Source organism: Eutrigla gurnardus, assembly GCF_963514095.1.
Source record: "Eutrigla gurnardus genome assembly, chromosome: 20".
Taxonomy (NCBI): domain Eukaryota; kingdom Metazoa; phylum Chordata; class Actinopteri; order Perciformes; family Triglidae; genus Eutrigla; species Eutrigla gurnardus.
In genome coordinates, this window is record NC_139931.1 from 433,584 (window position 1) to 454,215 (window position 20,632).

At 44.9% G+C, this 20,632-nt stretch overlaps 1 protein-coding gene across 1 annotated transcript in view; it reads right to left on the bottom strand.

Moving 5' to 3' along the window:
- shank1 (SH3 and multiple ankyrin repeat domains 1) overlaps positions 1-20,300 on the bottom strand; it is a 69,316-nt gene extending 49,016 nt beyond the window's left edge. Inside the window, exon 1 of the mRNA XM_084037599.1 lies at positions 20,066-20,300. The gene's annotated coding sequence lies outside the window, so the exon portion shown is untranslated. The remainder of the gene's footprint in view (positions 1-20,065) is intronic.
- Between the last annotated feature and the right edge of the window lie 332 nt (positions 20,301-20,632).

Genomic DNA, 20,632 nt, shown 5'->3' on the forward strand with positions numbered 1-20,632 from the left:
TGACTAAAACATTTTCACCATGACTTTCATTTCAGACACTTCAAAAGCCCCTAACGACACCCATCCATCCATCGTCTACCGCTTATCCTGTATTCAGGGTCGCGGGGGGCTGGAGCCGATCCCAGCTGTCATTGGGTGAAGGCAGGGTTCACCTGGACAGGTAACCAGTCTATCACAGGGAGACATGTAGAGACAGACAGGTAACCAGTCTATCACAGGGAGACATGTAGAGACAGACAGGTAACCAGTCTATCACAGGGCCAACATGTAGAGACAGACAGGTAACCAGTCTATCACAGGGAGACATGTAGAGACAGACAGGTAACCAGTCTATCACAGGGAGACATGTAGAGACAGACAGGTAACCAGTCTATCACAGGGAGACATGCAGAGACAGACAGGTAACCAGTCTATCACAGGGAGACATGTAGAGACAGACAGGTAACCAGTCTATCACAGGGAGACATGTAGAGACAGACAGGTAACCAGTCTATCACAGGGCTAACATGTAGAGACAGACAGGTAACCAGTCTATCACAGGGAGACATGTAGAGACAGACAGGCAACCAGTCTATCACAGGGCTAACATGTAGAGACAGACAGGTAACCAGTCTATCACAGGGAGACATGTAGAGACAGACAGGTAACCAGTCTATCACGGGGAGACATGTAGAGACAGACAGGTAACCAGTCTATCACAGGGAGACATGTAGAGACAGACAGGTAACCAGTCTATCACAGGGAGACATGTAGAGACAGACAGGTAACCAGTCTATCACAGGGAGACATGTAGAGACAGACAGGTAACCAGTCTATCACAGGGAGACATGCAGAGACAGACAGGTAACCAGTCTATCACAGGGAGACATGTAGAGACAGACAGGTAACCAGTCTATCACAGGGAGACATGTAGAGACAGACAGGTAACCAGTCTATCACAGGGCTAACATGTAGAGACAGACAGGTAACCAGTCTATCACAGGGCTAACATGTAGAGACAGACAGGCAACCAGTCTATCACAGGGCTAACATGTAGAGACAGACAGGTAACCAGTCTATCACAGGGAGACATGTAGAGACAGACAGGTAACCAGTCTATCACAGGGAGACATGTAGAGACAGACAGGTAACCAGTCTATCATAGGGCTGACATGTAGAGACAGACAGGTAACCAGTCTATCACAGGGCCGACATGTAGAGACAGACAGGTAACCAGTCTATCACAGGGCTAACATGTAGAGACAGACAGGTAACCAGTCTATCACAGGGCCGACATGTAGAGACAGACAGGTAACCAGTCTATCACAGGGAGACATGTAGAGACAGACAGGTAACCAGTCTATCACAGGGAGACATGTAGAGACAGACAGGTAACCAGTCTATCACAGGGAGACATGTAGAGACAGACAGGTAACCAGTCTATCAGAGGGAGACATGTAGAGACAGACAGGTAACCAGTCTATCACAGGGAGACATGTAGAGACAGACAGGTAACCAGTCTATCACAGGGCTGACATGTAGAGACAGACAGGTAACCAGTCTATCACAGGGAGACATGTAGAGACAGACAGGTAACCAGTCTATCACAGGGAGACATGTAGAGACAGACAGGTAACCAGTCTATCACAGGGAGACATGTAGAGACAGACAGGTAACCAGTCTATCACAGGGAGACATGTAGAGACAGACAGGTAACCAGTCTATCACAGGGAGACATGTAGAGACAGACAGGTAACCAGTCTATCACAGGGAGACATGTAGAGACAGACAGGTAACCAGTCTATCACAGGGAGACATGTAGAGACAGACAGGTAACCAGTCTATCACAGGGAGACATGTAGAGACAGACAGGTAACCAGTCTATCACAGGGAGACATGTAGAGACAGACAGGTAACCAGTCTATCACAGGGCTGACATGTAGAGACAGACAGGTAACCAGTCTATCACAGGGAGACATGTAGAGACAGACAGGTAACCAGTCTATCACAGGGAGACATGTAGAGACAGACAGGTAACCAGTCTATCACAGGGGGACATGTAGAGACAGACAGGTAACCAGTCTATCACAGGGAGACATGTAGAGACAGACAGGTAACCAGTCTATCACAGGGAGACATGTAGAGACAGACAGGTAACCAGTCTATCACAGGGAGACATGTAGAGACAGACAGGTAACCAGTCTATCACAGGGAGACATGTAGAGACAGACAGGTAACCAGTCTATCACAGGGAGACATGTAGAGACAGACAGGTAACCAGTCTATCACAGGGAGACATGTAGAGACAGACACGTAACCAGTCTATCACAGGGCTGACATGTAGAGACAGACAGGTAACCAGTCTATCACAGGGAGACATGTAGAGACAGACAGGTAACCAGTCTATCACAGGGAGACATGTAGAGACAGACAGGTAACCAGTCTATCACAGGGCCGATGTGTAGAGACAGACAGGTAACCAGTCTATCACAGGGAGACATGTAGAGACAGACAGGTAACCAGTCTATCACAGGGAGACATGTAGAGACAGACAGGTAACCAGTCTATCACAGGGAGACATGTAGAGACAGACAGGTAACCAGTCTATCACAGGGAGACATGTAGAGACAGACAGGTAACCAGTCTATCACAGGGCTGACATGTAGAGACAGACAGGTAACCAGTCTATCACAGAGAGACATGTAGAGACAGACAGGTAACCAGTCTATCACAGGGAGACATGTAGAGACAGACAGGTAACCAGTCTATCACAGGGAGACATGTAGAGACAGACAGGTAACCAGTCTATCACAGGGAGACATGTAGAGACAGACAGGTAACCAGTCTATCACAGGGAGACATGTAGAGACAGACAGGTAACCAGTCTATCACAGGGAGACATGTAGAGACAGACAGGTAACCAGTCTATCACAGGGAGACATGTAGAGACAGACAGGTAACCAGTCTATCACAGGGAGACATGTAGAGACAGACAGGTAACCAGTCTTTCACAGGGCCGATGTGTAGAGACAGACAGGTAACCAGTCTATCACAGGGAGACATGTAGAGACAGACAGGTAACCAGTCTATCACAGGGAGACATGTAGAGACAGACAGGTAACCAGTCTATCACAGGGAGACATGTAGAGACAGACAGGTAACCAGTCTATCACAGGGAGACATGTAGAGACAGACAGGTAACCAGTCTATCACAGGGCTGACATGTAGAGACAGACAGGTAACCAGTCTATCACAGGGAGACATGTAGAGACAGACAGGTAACCAGTCTATCACAGGGAGACATGTAGAGACAGACAGGTAACCAGTCTATCACAGGGAGACATGTAGAGACAGACAGGTAACCAGTCTATCACAGGGAGACATGTAGAGACAGACAGGTAACCAGTCTATCACAGGGAGACATGTAGAGACAGACAGGTAACCAGTCTATCACAGGGAGACATGTAGAGACAGACAGGTAACCAGTCTATCACAGGGAGACATGTAGAGACAGACAGGTAACCAGTCTATCACAGGGAGACATGTAGAGACAGACAGGTAACCAGTCTATCACAGGGAGACATGTAGAGACAGACAGGTAACCAGTCTATCACAGGGAGACATGTAGAGACAGACAGGTAACCAGTCTATCACAGGGAGACATGTAGAGACAGACAGGTAACCAGTCTATCACAGGGAGACATGTAGAGACAGACAGGTAACCAGTCTATCACAGGGAGACATGTAGAGACAGACAGGTAACCAGTCTATCACAGGGAGACATGTAGAGACAGACAACCATTCACACCTATGGGACATTTAGAGTCATCAATGAACCTATCCCCATCCTGAATGTTTTGGACTAGGAAGCCGGAGAACCCGGGAATGGAACCCGGGACCCTCTCGCTGTGAGGCAGGGTTAGGGTTAGTGGACAGTGCTACCCACTACACCACCGTGCAGTCCACTTTGCAACATAGTGATATTGTGATATAATAAGCAGACCTCGAGGATGATCCGAGCCTCAAAACTGGTAAAGTTTTACAAATAGAATAAACAATCATGGTTCCTTATGTCTCGAATATTGTCTTACATATTTTGTATTGTGGGTTCTCAGACTTTATGCTTGTTACACTGCTGAGACCAAGACAGTGTTTCCAGTGTGAAAAAGAGCACCACCCTCATCCACAGTGAACTAGTATATCAGTCTAAGTCTCCACAGCAGCCTATTCATCACTGCACATCTTCATGCAGACACTGATGGACAACAGCTCTTCATGTGATAGACTATACACCCTCTTGCTCTTGCCATCACCCCCCAGAGAGCGCCAAGAAGCCACTCCAGAGCATCAGTGATGCAGCACCGTATTCAAGTACATGAGATACCAGATGTGTCCCTGGTGGCTGGTTTCAGGGTTTTCAGCACCACTACATCTGGACAGCTCCACAGAACCGAGCAGCAGAGGAACAGGAGAACTGATCCAGATCTTCTGCATCCAAAGGGCCCATAGAGCATTTCATTTATCCCCCGCCTCCCGGCCCTCAGCCAATCCTTGTTCTCAGGCTCATTCACATGAACGGACGAAGGTTAATTATTCTGAATTCAGCTATTTTACAACAAACCGAATGATTTAAATAGGGGCTATTCAAGTGATCATACTGGAAAGTTGGTTCACCTCAAACCAGATTATTCACTGCTTTCCCAACGTACATTTGGGACATCTAGAAAAGTCTTTCTGGGCCGCATCGCACCACATCAGGAAATGTAATGTGTTTCCTGGGGGTTAAGGGACTGACCAATCAGAGAGAGAGTGAGAGAGCTGAAGAAACACCAAATAAACACCACTAACCCTAACCCTAGTAACGGGTTAAGTTCAAGTGTATATTCAAGACTATTATATTGTACTACACATGTATTTGATGGCTATACTTCAGATTTAGATTAAATACCAACATGAACACTGATTTGTGATCTGAACACAAAAACAAAACTGTACAAAACCACATTTCAAAACTGAATCTGGAAACAATTCTGAATCTCGTCGCTGTTTGTTTTGATTTTACTTTGAGTGAATATGAAATACAGGATAATGAGGCTACTTTGAATTGTAAATGGGTGTGTGTGCTTGTGATGAGGATATGGTGGGAAGCAGAGCCGTGCTGTGAAGGGGAAAGGTGTTAGACATAATAATGTCAAACTCCTGCTGGTGCTGAGATCAAACTACAGCTGTCCAGTTCCACGGGGGAAGGAAAGGGGAATAAAGAAGACGAAGCGTCACAAAAGAAAGGAATATTCCTTCTATGTCTCACATGGTGAAGCGTGGATCTCGGGAGATTATTACAACGTTCAAGTATAATTGATCTGATGCCAGTGGAGCAGTAGGTAGCTAAATAGTTTGTGCCATTTGGAGGCAAAACCTAAAATAAATTAAACTGCTTTGCAGAAAATGGAGATTCTTTCCACTATCCTTCAATCGATCTAACAACGACACATTTTTAAGCCTGAATGCGAAGTTAAATGACTTGTTAAATTTGATGGTGGGTTCTTTCTGTTTTTAGATTATATGTCTCTCTCTTTCAATTTCTTCTAATTTCTCACATAAGCAGAAGAAAAACTGATAACTGATAACACGGAGTCTCTGGCAGCCTCCAACTTCTGAAAGCTCATTAGCAGGATAACTTCTGTTGGCAGTCGTGAAGGAAGACGGAGACGCAGACGAGCGTGTAACTAGAAGTCTAACAGACATTCAGACGGTTTCTCCCACTAATACAGAAAACAACCTCCCAGACTGGGAACACTTGACAAAACACCAATTTAAATCTCACTCTCGTTGCTGCACATGCATTCTGTTGTTGAATCATATTTTATGACCTCGTCCTGTTTTACATGTCAAATCTTTCATTTTAAACTACAGCCATGAGATAAATGTAGAGGAGCACTTCCAGAATTAACTTGCATATAATGGAAGTACCTAAAAATATATTACAATACTTGTAAACAGAAATGAGTATGGGCTCTTATAAAGTTGCTACCGCTAAATTGGGTTTTAAAGCTCTGCAAACGGCTTTATAAGTCGCCCTTAAATGTAAATTAAAATGAACGAGGCCTCTTATATAAAGCTGTTTCTGACAATTTAGAGGAGTGCTGGAACAATGAAGAATAACGGCAAAATGAAAGCGAGCTTGTGAGGCTAAAGAGATAGAATCGACGACGGGGGAGGAGACGAGGGCTGGAAACCAAATTGATGAATAAAAGAGACAAGGGCACGGAGACAAAGGAAGCTGGCCAACCTGAAGCAGATATGATCATAAATGGAAGTGAACAATCCATAGTTTTGCATAGTGCTGAGTAATCAAAGATAGAGGAAAGTATGCCGGGGAGAGGACAAAGGGGGGAGCAGGTAAGAGGGGTGTGATTGGAGAGAGAAACTGAAACAGAGACCAAGAAGAAGAAGGAGGGATTAAAGAAAGGGGGAGAGGAAGCCACCGCCCTAAAACTCACATTCCCACACAACCAAACTGCACTTTGGGACCAAAGTGGTGCATTTATATTCATTTTTATTTGACCTTTAACCAGGAATTCCCATTGAGATGGGAAAAATAAATACATGTCTTTTACAAGGAAGACCTGGCCATAAAAAATGAACTATATGAGAACAAATGTTAAAATATGCACCACAAGGTGAGCATCAGTCGTGTGAAAGTGGGCCGACCAGGTTGGATCCCGATAGATGAGAGAGAACGTGAACGAGGAGTTAAGAAGGCTGAATCCAAACTTTGAAGAGATTCACTCATTGTCAATTAAGCAGGAACGGGTCAGGACAGAGGGGCAATTATCAGAGAGAGAGTGATAATCAGTTCCTGAGAGAAAAGGCATGACTCACACATAAAAGACCTTCATAATGGCTGCTGTGTGTGTGTGTGTGTGTGTGTGTGTGTGTGTGTGTGTGTGTGTGTGTGTGTGTGTGTGTGTGTGTGTGTGTGTGTGTGTGTGTGTGTGAAGATGAAGAGGGCGATGGAGCGATTAGATATTGCTTACAAGTGATAATGATCTCCTTCCGCCTCATATCTCGCCGTCATTAATCTTCATCTGTCGTTCATCCTCTGAGGTTCTCCTTGGAGAGCTGTTCAGTTTCAGGTCACATCATTAACACTTTCACTGAAACTGTATCATTGACCCCGCTGACCCCGCTGACCCCGCTGACCCCGATGTTAGCTCCACGAGGAAGCCTGCACAGAAACGGACGAGGTTGTAATTCTACAAAGCGTTTAACATGCGTTAATAAAAACATAATCATGTTCATGTGTGTGTGAGTGCATCTCTGTGTCTGTCTGTCTGCCTGTCTGTCTGTCTGTCTGTCTGTCTGTCTGTCTCACACTGCTGGATCCAACAGCCTAATATCTTGTTTCTGCTGTGATTCACACGTCTTAGTCTGAGCTTATCTTGGTTTTGTAGCATCAAATAACAGCTGTCTGGACTCCACATGAACAAAGTGTTCCTCTCTTTATTTGCCTGCAAAGATTAGACAGTTGCATGAAGCATACGCATGTATTTCTATGGCCGACTTCAGCAGCGCTAGTGTCGGTAGCTTGAGAGCTAGTCAGCTGTTAGAGGCTTGCAGTTTGTTTGCAGAGCTTCCAGCTGAAATGTGGACTCTTCCTTTAAATGGGACTTGAGGTTAAGTCTCCGAGGCTTACTGCATGCTAGGCTACACAGAGCAGGAAGGTGATGGGCATCTGGAGATGGAGACCAGGCGGTGTTGCCCCTCATTTGGAACATTTGCTAGTAAATTCACTTTAGCAGCGACTCTCGAACAGCGTATTTATTTATCTCTTCTGTCTGCAGCGTTTCCTTTAATAGGGTTTGATGTCGAGGCTCGGATTTAAGACACAGCCGGGTGTAATGCGCCCCGGGCCATGTCGTTCTGGCTTTTTATGGTGCGTTGATGTGCTGCTGCGTTGTGTATACAGTAGTTAGTCATTTCTGAATCTTAATCACTATACTAGTAGTCTTGTTTTGTCTAGATTTTTGGTCATTCATGTGTTGTAAATCTACATAAAACACACGTGGTTCTCGTGGATTGGTTGGTGCAGGTCCCTACAAAGACCTGGAGCTCGGCCCATCAGATTCATGCTGGTATTAACCCTGACCTTGAGAATGAGACTCATCCACACTGGTGGGTTTCTGCTCCTTTCCCTTCCCTTCAACATTCATTGTGCATTCTTTTATTGTAATCATTTGTGGTAAATTTACTAAATCTGCACTCAAAGCAGCGACTGAAGCAGGTGGCTGGCGGCTTGGGTGGCAACACACTCGTCAGAGAGGAAATGTTCAGATATTCATGTCTGGGGACGGAGATGAGCCGTTTAACATCTGTTTAAAGAGACACAACGCTCCGCAGACGGCAAGTGGCATCTTTAGCAAATCTGTGTTTTGGCAAGGGGGAAGATGGAATTGATATTTGGTTGTTAACTCAAGACACAGTTGCCAGGTGTAAAATATAATCCAAATACACTCAGTTTCATATATATATACACACCCTGAACCCTGCCCTTGGTGGCAGAAGACGACGAGCAGAGGTAAATGGGGTAATGAGGCAGCATTTCTACCCATTTAGGGGGTTTTTATGTCACAGAAGTGAGGTAACTTTGTTGGGTGAATTGCTGAAGTCTTTGTCTTCTACTGAGCTTCACTCCATCCATCTGTGTAATGCTGTCAAACGAGTGATATATCTCTCCAGCACCGTGACATTTAACCTCCCTCCCTCTTTTCTTTGTTTTATCTCTCCGAATCACACGTGTCGTCATGCACTCTCTCCCTCTCCCTCTCCGGTTCACCCTCTCTTTACAGTATGTAGGACATTGTGCATATAAAGATAGATATTTTCAGTGTCTTGGTCCCCAGGAAATTTCACTGGGAAACTTCCAAAAGAACAGATCGCCCCACTTTCCTGCCGCTTAACTGGAGCGGACGATTTCCTTCCCTCCTTGTTTGACATCTACGCAACATAAATGGCTCTCTGATGCGGACACAAACCTGTGAAGCCCTGCATACAAATGGATAAAAGGCTAATAATGTGTGTAAACTTTGAACCCTTTGTTCAATCAAGCACACAGATGTAATCATCCACGTGGGAGCTGTACGTCACAGGAAATGTCAATCTAAGCCGCGGGGACCCAGGAGGACTCAAAAGGAGAATGAAGCCACGTGTTCTACGCTGGCTGTGATGTAACATCCCTCTGTGGGATGTGAGTGTTGGTGGAGGAACCTGGATTCGGTCTGAGAGGAGAGGGTGGGATGTACCACAGCGTCACCCGCGTTCTCATAATTTAGCAGAATTAGACCCAGGTCACCTCCGAAAGGAAGATTCATGTCCCAGAATCTCCAATCTGTGCACCCTATACTCACCATCCTCAGTCTATACTTATTACACACCATCCTTAGTCTATACTCACCATCCTTAGTCTATACTCACCATCCTTAGTCTATACTTATTACTCACCATCCTTAGTCTATACTCACCATATTTAGTCTATACTTATTACTCACCATCTTTAGTCTATACTCACCATATTTAGTCTATACTTATTACTCACCATCTTTAGTCTATACTCACCATATTTAGTCTATACTTATTACTCACCATCCTTAGTCTATACTCACCATATTTAGTCTATACTTATTACTCACCATCCTTAGTCTATACTCACCATATTTAGTCTATACTTATTACACACCATCCTTAGTCTATACTCACCACCCTTAGTCTATACTCACCATCCTTAGTCTATACTTATTACACACCATCCTTAGTCTATACTCACCATCCTTAGTCTATACTCACCATCCTTAGTCTATACTTATTACTCACCATCCTTAGTCTATACTCACCATCCTTAGTCTATACTTATTACTCACCATCCTTAGTCTATACTCACCATCCTTAGTCTATACTTATTACTCACCATCCTTAGTCTATACTCACCATATTTAGTCTATACTTATTACTCACCATCCTTAGTCTATACTCACCATATTTAGTCTATACTTATTACACACCATCCTTAGTCTATACTCACCACCCTTAGTCTATACTCACCATCCTTAGTCTATACTTATTACACACCATCCTTAGTCTATACTCACCACCCTTAGTCTATACTCACCATCCTTAGTCTATACTTATTACACACCATCCTTAGTCTATACTCACCATCCTTAGTCTATACTCACCATCCTTAGTCTATACTTATTACACACCATCCTTAGTCTATACTCACCATCCTTAGTCTATACTCACCATATTTAGTCTATACTTATTACACACCATCCTTAGTCTATACTCACCATCCTTAGTCTATACTCACCATCCTTAGTCTATACTTATTACTCACCATCCTTAGTCTATACCCACCATTTTATTATCTTTAGTCTATACTCACCCACTTTAGTCTATACTCACCATTTTATTATCTTTAGTCTATACTCACCATATTTAGTCTATACTCACCATTGTATTATCTTTAGTCTATACTCACCATTTTATTATCTTTAGTCTATACTCACCATATTTAGTCTATACTCACCATTTTATTATCTTTAGTCTATACTCACCATTTTATTATCTTTAGTCTATACTCACCATCTTTAGTCTATACTCTCCATTTTATTATCTTTGGTCTATACTCACCATCTTTAGTCTATACTCACCATTTTATTATCTTTAGTCTATACTCACCATTTTATTATCTTTAGTCTATACTCACCATCCTTAGTCTATACTCACCATCCTTAGTCTATACTCAACATCTTATTATCTTTAGTCTATACTCACCATCGTTAGTCTATACTCTGAAGTCATTAGTAATAAATAAGGACATATTCCTTCAGGGAGTGCAGTTAATGACAGACTTCACACACAACTGGACGGAGTAGCAGCGGAGGCGGGGCTTAGCGAGGCCCAATTATTAGGATATTTCCAAGCAATGTGTTTCTAGAACATTTCCATGCTTTTCTTTTGAAATGGCATCACCACTGAACGGTTCATTCTGGGTGTTTCATTAGAGCGGTGGGCTGGAGGCATGATGGGATTAACATTACCATGCATATTCAGTTTGCCAGGTGAGCAGTTTTCATTGGGCTGAATGCCAATGCTTCTAGCCAAGTGACAAATTTAAACTGCTGGTCGGGCTGAAAGGAGAAGATATTGGGATTCATCTTGTGGCTGCCACTGATATCTGTACAAAAAGACAATTCATCATGTAGTTGTTGGGCGATATAATGTGGACCAAAGTGGTGGACAGAGTGACTTAGGGCTTTGTAAAAAACAATCTGCATTAAGACTATAAGGTTACTGAAACCCATATTGTAGGATAAACAAAGACACTCAAACCGCCGACACATTACAACAAATTAAAAAGAAGCTTCCATGCCGACAACAAGCCCAGAGACATCGAATTCTGCCTCTCTTGATTCCTGAACATCAGAAGAAACAGTTACTGTAGTACAGGAAGAGGATTTAAGACATGTTGGGGGGCGGGGGGGAAGCAATGAAACACGCTCCTGGAGGGTTCCCTATATTATATTATATATAGACAACATGGATTATAGTGAAGATGTGGGTGTATGAAGCTACGTAGAGACACAAGAAAGAAAAGCTCCTCCTGAGGGCGGAGAGTGACCTCGTAGCCCAGTTCCCTGTGGTTTCAAATGGTGTTCACCTCAGGCTACCAAAACCTCAACCACAACACCGTGATTGATACGGCATTTTCCAGTCATAATCATGTTTTCCAGACTATTAAACTGGGTTTAATGAATGTTGCTGGAAGCAGGGCCGGTTAAATCAGACACATTCTAATCAGGTCATTCATGAAAAGGTTTCTAATTCTCTCCGGCTTTGAGGCCTTGTGTGGACGGCGTAGGTCACTTGCAATATTAATTTGTCTACAAATTGTTAGTACAAGGTTGCTGATGTCCCTCGAGGCAGAGGATAGCTCATCTGCTCTGCTATTGATCAAAGGAGGTTGGGTTTGTTTACAAGGGGCTGTCAATTCCTGACAGCTGATGAATGTCACCCACGAAGCAACAAGCCACTCTTATTCTGAAAAGCTTCGGCAGTAACAGGATACTGAAAAGGATATTCTAGCTTTTAAGCAGCTAAAATGCCACTGGATCCTGAAATGTTCAGTGATGACACTTCATTTTTCCAGTCAGTATTTAGGAAAGGCAATGGGTCAAATCACTGTTATGTTTAGTTAGTTGGTGCATGAGGCATGTATAAGTAGAGGTTATATAACTGTATCTAGTCATCTCTATACACGTTAGCATAAACATTCACACTAATTCTCCTCCTGGATGGACATGAAGTTTAGTAATGATAAATGATTAATCAATGTAAAATATCTGAAAATAATGAAAAAGTTACAGAAAGCCAACCAACGGTTCAAAAACCAAAACATCTTCAGCAGAGAGGAACCAGATCCACACAGAAGAGAGCCTGAACTAGGAAATGATTTTATTTTCCAGCTCTTCTTGATAATAAAGCAGTCTTGTACAAACAGTCTCTCTCTGCGTGAACGTAGGAGGCCGCCGTGTGTGTTAAAGCTCTCTATTCTCCACAGAAGACTCAGTGGATCAGCTGGGGAGCCGGATCACATTCAACCGGCCTGCTAATTAACTTCATTCCTTATCGCTGCTGAATCTCCACAGAATCTCTGCTTGTTTTCCTGCTAGCAGCTATGAATGCTGTTTCGGAGTCCTACATCCCGCATCACGCAGGCTGTAGACTCGCTGCTATGTGGGGGGGGGGCGCACCGAGGGCCAAGTTGGGGCTCTTAGTTGGCGGTGCATTGGGGGAGAGCTCATGAATAAATGAGCCACAATGGGAGTCGCTGTAGGGGAGAACATACGAGGGCCTGTGAAATATTAAAAGGTGCTGTTTCACGGCTGAAGGCGCTAAAACGGAAGCCTGACCATGTGGGTCGGCCCTCGCCGTTTCCTACAGGAAACACGACTTCACGCGTCTTGCTGGTTCACATTCATGGGAGCGACGGCCTCCAAGTCCCGTCAGAAAGATCCACCCGTCAGCATCAGGAGCCACTGGGAGTCCAGCGAAGCCGGGTGTCATCAGCTCTGACCCCCAAACAGCCAGGCTTCTTTTGCTATTTAACACCTTGAACCAGGAGGATGAGAGATTCATCATCACTCATACTCACTGTCTAACTGAATGAGGGAGAGCGAGCACCGAAGGCATGTCATGGTTTTAATGCTTGGCCTTGTTTGACCAAGTGGAGTTTTTTTAAGCTCCCTGCGGTTTCAGCAGCGGCTGACTCAGCACTTCTTCCAGGAGGCTCCGTGGTTTCATGTCTCAAGGCTTTTGAATGGAAAAGACAGATACAGCATCCTATATACACTCGTCATGTGACCACGAAGCTAAGCTTCTTCAGGATGGGATTCTTCATTAAAGTCTGGACTAATGCCTCTCATCATCAACCCTGATATAACAAGAAAACGTGGATATGAACCAAGATTTAACTGTAGTCTTCACAGACAGAAGAAATACATGTATGAAGTCAAACTTCAATGAGTTTTGATATACTTGAGTATTTCTATTTTACACTACTTTAAAGTTAAATGTTGTAGTTTTTTCTCCTCTCCCATATTGATTACTTTAATAATAATACGTGTATTTATTTTTTACATTACATTTATTTATTACTTAATGCAGTATTTTTTTATATATATTTTAAATGTATGTCTGAGTTATGTACAGAAATGCTTTCGTGAGATTTTGCAAACTAAACTGCTCAAAAGTGTATCATCATATAAAGCAGTTCAAAGTGAATCTCAACCAAACGTAATAATAATAAACGAAACATCTTCACAGACTTTCTCTGCTGAACAAGTACATTTACTTTTGATCCTTTAAATAGTTACATAGTGTACGGGTTTTTTACTTGAAAGGATGTGATTTCTCTGATTCCTCCCCACAGAGACGTCATGTGTGAAACGGGACAGATAACACTGGGTTTTTTCTTGTAGAGCAGCTTCACGTGTCGTCCTTCATTGGAATAATCCAGACTTGGCTGCTTCTGATGACTGTCATCCGTGTTTCTTGTTATCTGCCTGAAATGTGACAGATAAGTAACAACAGACTCAGAGGAGCCGAACGGATTCAATCAGGCTTCATAAACTGCAACCTCATCACACGTTCACTGTTTTAATCTCTGTAGGCTAATCAATACGCTCCACATCAAACGCCTATATCCAGTAATCTGCTCTGCTGCTGTCCGTGAGCTCCTCCTCCACTTCCAACCCTCGTCTAAACCTTCCCGTACAACTAAACTGGGCTCACAACCACGGGGAAATATTGATTTTGTTCTGCAGTTTGAAACTATTTGAAACGTAGTTAACGAACAAAACAAAAAAATGCTACAAACCTACATTAGGTTGAGGCAACACACTGGTTTGGTTTAAAAAAACGTACTTGGTGATATCTAGGCAACAGCAACATCACACAGGACACAAGCAGCAGTCTGGAAGCCCACGCCAACCCCCCTCCTCAGCCGACTTCCACACAGTCAGAATCTCATGTGATATGTGGATATCCACGATTAAACCCTTCAGGTTTTCAGTGCGTGGAAAGATCATTTAGGACACCAGGCTTCTTCTTCTTACTTGGACTGAACAACCTTCTGATCAGCAGCAGAACTTGCTTTTCTTTTCCTCGGATGAATCTTTGCATCAGGAAGAAGGAGAAGGTGTGTGTGATGAATGAATGAATGAATGAATACACGCTGGTGTAAACAGCTGTGTGTCAGAATCACCATCAGATAGCTTGGACTTTCAAATCCAGCACTGCCTCACAGGCTGTCTGCTGTCCAAGTGAGCTGGCAGGACGTATCTCATACATCACCACCATTCACCCCCCGTTACTATAAATACTGCCAGCTGTGCTGCTTCCATTATTCATGCAACAAGACGCCCAAACCAGCCCAACATCGCCGATTCATCATCGCCCAGAAACTTTCAAACACCCACTACTGCTGCAAACAGAGACACACACACACACACACACACACACACACACACACACACACACACACACACACACACACACACACACTGGTGTCCATGGCAGGTTCGTTGGTGGAGGAGGAGGCAGAGAGGGAGAATCAACATGAGGAACAGAAATAACGCGGTGCATCTTGATGACAGATCAGTGACTGTTGGGCTGAACGACTGCAGCTCTGTGGAGGTGATCTGATCCTTCATTTAGTCACAACGTCAGATATAATGCTGATTTTAAATAAAGAGTAGCAGACCGACGAGGAGAGAGGAAGAGGAACATCACGCTATTTACTACGTTTGAACATCAGAAATGAAAGCAAGCAGAAAGTATTTTCATCAGCTGTTTCCCCGAAAATAAAGAGATGCAGCTCGTTTCATTCAGGAGTAGCAAACACACACCACACACACACACACGCACACGCAGTGACCACAATGATTTGACTTCAAAACAGCACAATCAGCTCAGAGACCTCTCACTGTTGGTCCAATCAGAAAGCCTCTCCCAGATAAAAGAACATGAAACACTCTTGGAAAGCTGCTCACGATGCCGTCGGGCTGAAGAGCTCTGGAGGCCGAGAACAGATGAAATCAAACCTAAATCAAGGATTGTGATGGCGATACACTGACGTTCATCCTTATACTGCAAATAATTGAACTACAAAACACTTCATAACCGTAAAATTTCACTCTTTCCAGCCATCAATCCACGTTTCCACGTTGTGTTTATCTGAGAGCCGATATCTTTCAAGTCAGAAGCTCTACTGTTTTCCCACAGGACCTGAATGCAGCACCCATCCTGAGGCTGCCTTCCATCACACACACACACACACACACTCATCATCATCCCGGGCCAGCACTGCTCCACTGCTGCCATGCATCTGCTGCTGATGCTAAAAATAGCATCTCCACTTTGATGATGCAGCGGTGACTGTAGGGAGAACCCCCCCCCCCCCCCCCTCTCAATGGCACCATTAGCCCTAATAAACTGGGAGTGAGTCCAGGATGCATGGAGGAGTCTGGTCAGCTACATCTGAGCCGATATTCTAATGAGCCATGATGCCAGCGACGGCTCCATGTTGTTTTAGTCGGTCGATCCGCCACTTTGGCTCCCGACTGAAATCATTACTGATTACTGAAGCAAACGATGCCTTTAGTGATCCCAGACTTTCCTCCTTCCTCCATGAGGCTGACATTTGTGCTGCAGAGTGAAATAACTCCTCAGCTGTCAGACGGATAAAAGTTCAGACGTTCCCGTCCCCCACAGGTCCAATAACTTTAGTGATCCCCTCACCTTTATGCTCTCATAAGGTCATACCTTAGTTTACGACCAAATACCTTCCAGCAGCCTCAGCTGTGCATCGTGTTTAGTGCTAATGTAGCATTAGCATGCTAACAAGCTAAGCTAAGACAGGGAATGTGGTAAACATTGTAGCTGCTCTGCATCAGCGTGTTAGCATTGTTGCTTTCAATGACCCTCTTATTACACAATCAATAAATCTCAGTGGAAATAAAAACACTATTTATAAAACTACAAATGCTTCCCAAATAGCATCCAAAAATATATGGAAATGTAGCATAAAACATAGAATATACAAATATTTCTGAGATAATATCAAATCAAATATGAGAATACTGGCTCGGCAATACCGCAGTATTGTATAAGTACAGTATAAGTATTCAAGCTGGAGTTAGCAGTAACTCGGCATCATTTGAACTATGGAAACATCAGCTCCTGTAGACACTCCAATAAAAGCACGTAGAAAGCTCACCGGTTATCTGATGGTGGACTTTGACCTCAACACCTCGACGACTACACTCCTAACATCACCTCTCTTCAAATCAGAGGAGATCTGTTCATTTTCTACATGGAGGAGAGAAAAACGTCCTGTTTGGGAATGAGGGCGCCTCAAACACGCGGACAGCTATTAACACCAGACAGAAGCATCAGTCTGCTGTATAAAACACGGCGTGGGATCCAGAGAGACGGAGCAGAGATAGCTGGATGGAGGTAAACGACAAGAAGAATCAGAGAGAGGACGATGCTGAATTAGGACAGAGCGCAGGGGAGGCCGGCCTGTCCCAGATCAGTCGTCTACACACCGAGGAGGAAGAGAGAGGAAGGTGTGAGAGAGTAAACGAGGTGGCTAAATCTGGAGTTATGACCTCCACGCTACCCGTGACAACCAGGCAGATGTGGAAAAGACAAGTTGAGCTCCACTCCTGGCAAATATAACAGCAGAGAGACTCTGAAATACAACAATACTGAACAATCGGCTGTAAAGAGCACACAGCGTTTTCCCGGGGATCCTGAATAATCCATTAACTCCAGTTTAAACGCCATGCATCTTCATCACGGCCTGTTTTCTCCTTCCAGTCAGGGGAAACTGATAAATCATCTTTTTTCCCACGCTTTGTTGACTTGAATGAGCTGAGATGTTTTAGCTCCCCTGAACCCCGAAGAGGGAAATGTCAACTGTGTGTTGTGTCCTCGGTGTGCAGTTGAACTACACAACTCTCCGACCGCGGATGGAATAATGCCATTTCCCCGCTGACACCTCAGTGTTAATTTGGGGCGGCGAATCATGGCGGTCTGCTGGACCTTGACTCTCTTTGTGCCAAACTGACATGACAGTGGGTTCATCAACATTCAGCGGCGGCTGCATCGTTGAACCAGATCAGCCTTTGAAATTAATTGAGCTCCCGGGAAGTCAAAGACAACAGATCTGGGACGAGTTAAACCGGGCTGAACCTCTGAACCTCATTACACTGACAGTCTGTTTCTCACTTCATTCAAAGACATCACGCAAATCTGACCAGCCTGAGAGAAACTGCAGCGTCGTACTAGTCTGTTAGTGTTATCACATTAACTCATTTATGGACAGGCAGCCTGTTGATGAGACAAATAGCACGACAGAGTTGGTCGTCACACGTTTGACTTTCATGTAAATCCCTAAAAAGCAGTTTCCCTGATAGTGTCAGGGCGGAGTGACCTCATTCTCCTTGTTCTGCTCAAAAGTTAGTCCTGACACGATCTAACTACCAACAGGAAAACACAATCCTCAGCTCGTCCCTACCACCGTCCCTCACAATGACAGCCACAGAGAATGTGAACGCCTCCCTGAGAACCAGATCAGATCCAGACTTCAGTTTTCATGGTGACCAATCTCCAACACCAAGAAGAGAAACACAGAAGAGCTGAATAGATCTCATCTCACCTTAAAGTCTGACTTCCTGAAATGATCCTGTAGGTGACCTCTGACCCCAATGCTGAAAATGTCTTTTTCTAACAGCGCCCCCTAGGGAGCCAGATCCGATAAATGTGAACCAAGTTTCCTGCTCTACAAATCCAGGCGCTTAGTTTCTTTTACAGGGAAAAAATGTAAAGTTGTTCAAACTGATCTGGCTAACTGAAGCCACACTGAGATGGTTGAACCACAGCTGGATTTGAACACCAGAAATAGCTTTCATAGTACATGTTGTCTTTGCATGACGTGGACTGGCTTCATGATGATGCAGGAACGGTGACTTTCCAACAAGGTGGCGATGATATGAAGACACCACGATGGGAACAAGCTTCTTCAACACAAACAGGTAAAGGTGGAACACAGAGAGGTGCACATGTTCCTGATGTGTAGAAATGAGGTCTGAAAGCAGGAAGTGGTCCGTCTCTCTGCAGGACGCTCGGGTCCACATGAAAGCGGTGGCTTTGATCCAGCAGTGAAGCGGCGCTGAAGTTTCCTGCTTGACAGCAGCGTGTGATGAGTGTTTGAAGCTGAGCACCACTCCAACACTGACTCACGTGCTGCACGCTCGCTTTAACAGTCACATCATGAAAAGGCACTTCACGCCTCATACATCAATGTAATCGCTTCTCCAACATCACACTGCTGAACGCTGGAAGTTTGGAATAGACGATGTACCAGAGGTCAAGCCGTCCTCGACCTCGTTGACCCCGAGGCCACACATCCAACACACCAACAGCATGCGTTATTCTGACTGTGAGGGCGACCTGCCCGCCACGCGCCATCGCCCAAACCGAAACCACGCACACACACACACACACACACTCACGCTTTAACGCCTCCAACAACTAGTTATTCACAGTTTAGCTGTCAGTTCTCCATGTTGCTGAAACCTCCATCGCTGCTCTGCAACACAGGAACTTTCTGTCATTATTCATGTGGCCTGCAAAGTGACCAGCTGTCACCTTTCCTGTGTTCAATAGATCATCTATAGATCATCTATAGATCATCTATAGATCATCTATCAGGTAGGGATAATGGCAGGGCAAAGCAAACACATGTTCCCCCTGCAGCTTGAAACTATGTGATTCCTCCACCGGGATGCTTCCTATATCTGCTCTTCTTCCACACATGATTAAAACATCCGCTCCATGTCTGTCCATGCTGTCACACTGTCAGCAAAGTGGGATTCTCTGCACTGGTGAGCCTTTTTAACGTGAACACCAGATCGGCAGCATGCAGGAGAAACGTATGTGGGAGGGATTTTTCACTTTGACACAAGGATAAATCCAAAGCGCTGACAGCAGCAGCCGTCTTCCTATATCTCCGTTTTTATGTTCACGGTGCCACATTTGACTGATTCTCTGTCTCGTCTCGTCGTGCTTCATCTACAGATCGGTGTTCCTCCTCACTGCTGCCTCCTCTCCCACTTTCTCTCTGGTTCTTCCTCACCTCCCCCTCCTCTCATCTTCTTCTGCCTCTGTACAGCTGGCATCAAGGAGGAATCCACTGCCCAACACCGAATGCTTCACCTTCCTTGTGTCCGAATCAGAGTGTTAGACTGTGTAGAGAGCTGGGCTGTGCCAGCCATGTGAGAGAGGAGTTAATGTGTCACATCAATGCAGTAAACTTGAACATGCACCCCCCTCCCACCTCCTGCTGCGCACACATACAGCCGCTTGGCTTCCAACACTATCCTCCACAAACATTAGCACCATCCATCCACCCACCATGCATGAGAAACTGAGAAGCAGAAAAGGACAGAAACATGCTTACTGTCTTCTATAATCCCTGATGAAATACAGAAATCCCTCCTCTGGAAAAAGGGGGACAGAAGTGGCAACGAGAGGAGCAACGAGAGGAGGGGGAGCCCAGCGGTTGCCAGTTGCAGAGGAATAACGAGTGAGGAGGGGCGAGCTGGAAGATGATGAAGAAGACTGTGGTTAAAAAGAGGGGTGGGGGGGAAGACAATCGCTGCTGCAACAATGAAGACCCTCCTCCTCCTCCTCCTCCTCCTCCTCCTCAGCCGCCACAAGAAATCACAAAGTGTCCGGCGTGCCGCTGTACGCGGAGGGATGGAGCGTTATCCTCCCGGCCGTCCTCCGGCAGCAGCAGCAGCTCTGTAGTAACACTTCTCTCCGCTCGGTCCGGCAGGCTCCCATCCCCCTCCTATCCTCCCCCTCCCTCCCTCACTCCTATCCTCCCCCCTCCTCCCTCCCTCCACCATGCTCAGAGTCCCTCTCCCTTTTTTCACTCTCTCTCCTCCTACTGGTTGGTTGGTTTCTCTCCCTCACCCCCTCCCACCTCTCATCTCTCTCTCTATTTTGTCCCCCCTCCTCCCTC